Here is a 4,513-nt window from a genome sequence, read left to right on the forward strand (position 1 = left end):
TCTGCAGCTGCTGTGACGCTCAGGAGGAGACGGCAGAGGAAGAAATGAGGCAGGAAAACCAGACAGAATTCAAAACAGCAACTTTTTTCGATTTATTACTGAATCAAATGAGACTTTGTGGAGAGCAAATCCTTTTAAAATATGTTGCTTGCGGCGATAATTATACTTAATTTACAGGAGTTAAAGATTAATTGAACCAACTTTTTTTTTATTATTATAATCAAATAAGTTAAATAGGACATTAAACAGAGGAGGAAAGGGCAGATGCTTGTTGAGACCGTTGAACATGTGAGAGCAGCCGAGTAGAGAGAGGAGGTGAAGGTACAAAGATTTTTTTTTTAATAGACCTCGGCGGCTCAGTTTTGTCCCTGAAAATCTATTTAAAGGCCTCATCCACCTGAGCTGGACATTACACCAACACTCGAGGCCTAAATTTAAGATGTAGCCACCCTCAAGTCTGTGCGTAATGTTTTTTATAGTCAATTCCAAATAATTTGCTCTCTTATTTTTTTCCTTGTAAATAAAGTCTGTGGTCTCGTGACTCCGACTTCAATCCACCAAACCTCCAAGAAAAAAAGAAAGAAATGATCTGACAGGAGGAATCTGTGATCCGTCACGGTCACATCTCGACAGACGGATGCTTGATCTCCTGAACGCTTGTGGTGGACGGCTGGAGGATGAGTCATCGGTTTGGCTGTCAGTCAGATTCCGCAGCTCACAAACAAAAGCGTCAATTACGACTCTGAGTTCGACACTTTCAGACTGTTCCGTGGTTCATTTTTCGGGCTCATGAAAGCTGAGATTTGGCCTTCAGAGCTCGGTCACTCGCAGCCGCCGTCGGTGCTTTTTTTTTTTTTTTTTTTTTTTTTTTTTTTGGTTGATTGTTGTGTGATTGTGACCGAGCAGGCTGACGGAAACACGGTCACACCGTCGGTTTCACCTCCAGCTGGCCTCAAATGATGCTTCCTGTGTGGACGGCGCGCGCAGAGACACACTGATCCTCCGCAGTGCTTCTGCCTTTTCTAAAACTGAAGTCATCATCATCATCATCATTATTTCACAGCAGTGCGGCTGCAGATGGGATGAAGGTTCAACACTAATTCACAGCATGTCATAAAATTCCATTTTAAAACATTTCAGATGTGGAGAAAGATCACAAGACTGCGATTTCTGACCGCTGATTTTTTTGATAATTCAAACTAATTCAAATAATGCTCTTTCTTTATAAGAAAGAAAGACGTGACGTGTTTTTTAGTCCGTTTGTTGTTGTTTTCTGCACCATGATCTGTAAAATAAGACGAGACAGCGAGAATATCAGGTTTTATTATTGTGTTTCTTCTTCGTGCTTCATAATTAAAAAGTTCTCCATGATTCTCAGGGTTAGGGTGACATTCAGTAACTCTGAACTCACGAAGGTTAAAGATGGAGACACGATGTTTCATTACAGAGATGCTTTTAATGAAGAAGAATCTCTCAGAACATGAATGAATGAAATGAAAATTATGTATTATTATTATTATTATTCATATTATTCATATTCATATTATTATTCATATTATTATTGTTATTATTATCATTATTATTATTATTATTATTATTATTGTTGTTGTTGTTATTGTTTTATTGTTATTATTATTTTTAAAGCATGCAGAAATGATATTTAAGAAATGTTTTTAATTTCCTTCTGCTGCATGCAGAGATCAGGAAATTATTATTAATTAAATCTAGATGTTAATTAATGAACTGCTTCGGCTTTATGAGCCCTGACATGATGTGTAGCTGCTGTGTTGAGAGCAGGATGTTTTTGAAGCTGTAATAACACAATTTTACATTGAATCAAATTTTTTCTGCCTTTTATGCATCAAAATGAGGCTAAAAAACATAAAAAAACAGCACATATGAAAGGCTCCAGAGTGATCAGTTACCAGGGGTGGGAAATAACATTTACTCAATTACTGTGCTTAAATACTCCCATTTTATTTTACTTTATACTTCTACTCCACTACATTTCAGGGGCAAATATTTTATTTTATTGTATTTTGCATTTATTTGATACGTGAAGCTACATTGCAGACTCAGATTACAAATAAAATTACAATAAACAAATAAATTCTGATGTATTATTACTGATAAATATAAAACTTTATTGATCCCTTGGTGAAACTCACAAGCCACCCAGCAGTATATAAAAAAAAGTGATGGACACATCACATCACATACACATATATCAATAATTATATTATTATATTATAGAAGGAGCAAAGTTTTAATATTAAAATCCTGATGGAAACCTAAATATTAACCAAATATCATCTGTAACGGGTCAAAAACCCTTCATGAAAGTGTTAAATGAGAGGACGTCAGCTGTTCAGGGATCCCATCAGAGGATCATTAACGTCTGAATCTGGAGGAAACTTCTGCTTTATCACAGCGCTGCCTGGATTCGTTTTGTCCAACATTTGTTTCAGTTATGTCTGATCACACAGGAAGAACTTCTCTAAAAATGTTTAAAATTTTGTGATTTTTAACAATTAACAGTAGAAATGTTGGACCTGAGCTGTAAGGAATCATTGTTTCTCTGTAAAACACACTCTGACACACACATTTGCATTTCCTGTCCAGTTGTCCCATCACACCATGCAGCTGTGCTCCGGACACTTAAAGGGCCACTCCGCTAATCCTAATCCTGAGCTTTTAAAAGCTTCTGTAATGGAGATGTTCCTCCTGCGGCGCCCCCGGGCCGCCGCATTCACAGCGGTTTATTCTGCTGATCACATCTCTGGTTTCCACCTCAGACGCTCCGGAGACGACAGCGACCCAAAGCACATCTGAGTCAAACCAGAAACGCGAGGGAACGGAAACGATGTCGTCTCATTGACAACCATTGATGTGAAAATTTATGTTATTGAGAGTTAATCGTGATGCTGTGTGTGTGTGTGTGTGTGTGTGTGTGTGGGGCCTGAAGGCTGATTATCTGATTAGTTAAGCCTGGGTTTAAAACAGCTCACTGATGGTGTTTTCATCACATCTGAAGCATTTGAAGCATTAAACACTCTGCAGCGACACTAACAGGTGACAGACTGCGTCGGTCAGTCTGCTGCTGGTCAAACACAGGTGATACGAGAGGAATAAACAATGAAGAGGACGCTTGCAGAACACCTGAAAGCTCAGTTCTGAACCAAATCAAACCTTCCTGACATTTATTTCATCATTAGTGAGCACTGAAGTGACACATTACATGTTTGGCTCTTCGGGTGTGACACATGGGGCCGTTCTTTAGAATTAGTTTTCACTGAGGTCTTGATGTGTGAAATAGAAATTGTGGTTATATTTACTCTCGTTTAGTTAACGTTGAAGCTTCCCAGTGTGTGTATTTGATCTGGTCTTGAACTCTGGATGCACGTAAGTCACCTTTCATTATCAGCCTCAACAGGGAGCAGACAAACAGAGAGAGCAGAGGCTGAGGGAGGCAAGTAGGAGCATGCACACACACACACACACATACACACACACGCACACACACACATACACACATGAATCCAGGCTCGTGCACATTTCTGTACATGCACAGCAACAGATTTTGATCACATGTTTAATCTTTGCCTGAACTGTTAAAGACTGCTTCATATTTGACCTGTGAGTCAGGACTGAGGGATATTTACCAACGTTCAAAAGACAAGAAATCAGAAACTTCATTAAAGCCTTTTACTATGATTTTTAAACCCGAGTTAACTAAACGGTCGCCAAGGAGACAACAGATTTCAGGTTAAATTTTAACTTAATGTCACGAAAACTGCATGTTTTTATTCAAACGCTCCATCATAGAGACAATTTCAGCTCCTGTTCTGTAGAAATAATTTACAGATTATCCTTCAACAGACATCTGCTGTGAGCTCAGCCTGCCGCTGACAGACGCAGTGAACCCGACTGCTCTTTGCTTTAATGAAGTTTCTGCCTCCATACAGTGTGTGTGGTGCAATTACAGATCAAAGAGCTGTGAGGTCATAAGTGTAATAAGTATGAAACATTACAGTAATTTTCCTGCAGCGTGTCGATCTGAGAGGGACGAGAAGCAGCAGAGACAAAAACAACAAACAAAATCATCGGGTTCAGCTTTCGCTCTTAATTAGGATTTTAAAAAAACACATGACAAACGTCTGCTTCACTCTGTTCCATCCAATGAAATACAGGAACAGAAGTACCTGAACCAAAATATGTGAAAACACTCATACAGCAAATGTTCAGATTCAGAGTGTGAAAATAAGTAGTGTCCCAACCTGAGGGGCTGGACATGCAGGTGTGACTCACCTGGAGCCGTAGGGCTGGACTCTGTCAGTGCATTGTGGGTAAACTGACTCCTCATCAGGCACTTTGAATAATCTTTATTGAAACGTTTCTGAAGCCTTTCAAGTGTTATGCTGATGGTCATCTTCAGATGGATACAAGATATTCATACATAGAGGATGAGAGAACACATACAAAACATGACAGGGGAGATATGATGGTGTGTGTG

Source organism: Chelmon rostratus, chromosome 11 (genome assembly GCF_017976325.1).
Source record: "Chelmon rostratus isolate fCheRos1 chromosome 11, fCheRos1.pri, whole genome shotgun sequence".
Lineage (NCBI taxonomy): Eukaryota > Metazoa > Chordata > Actinopteri > Chaetodontiformes > Chaetodontidae > Chelmon > Chelmon rostratus.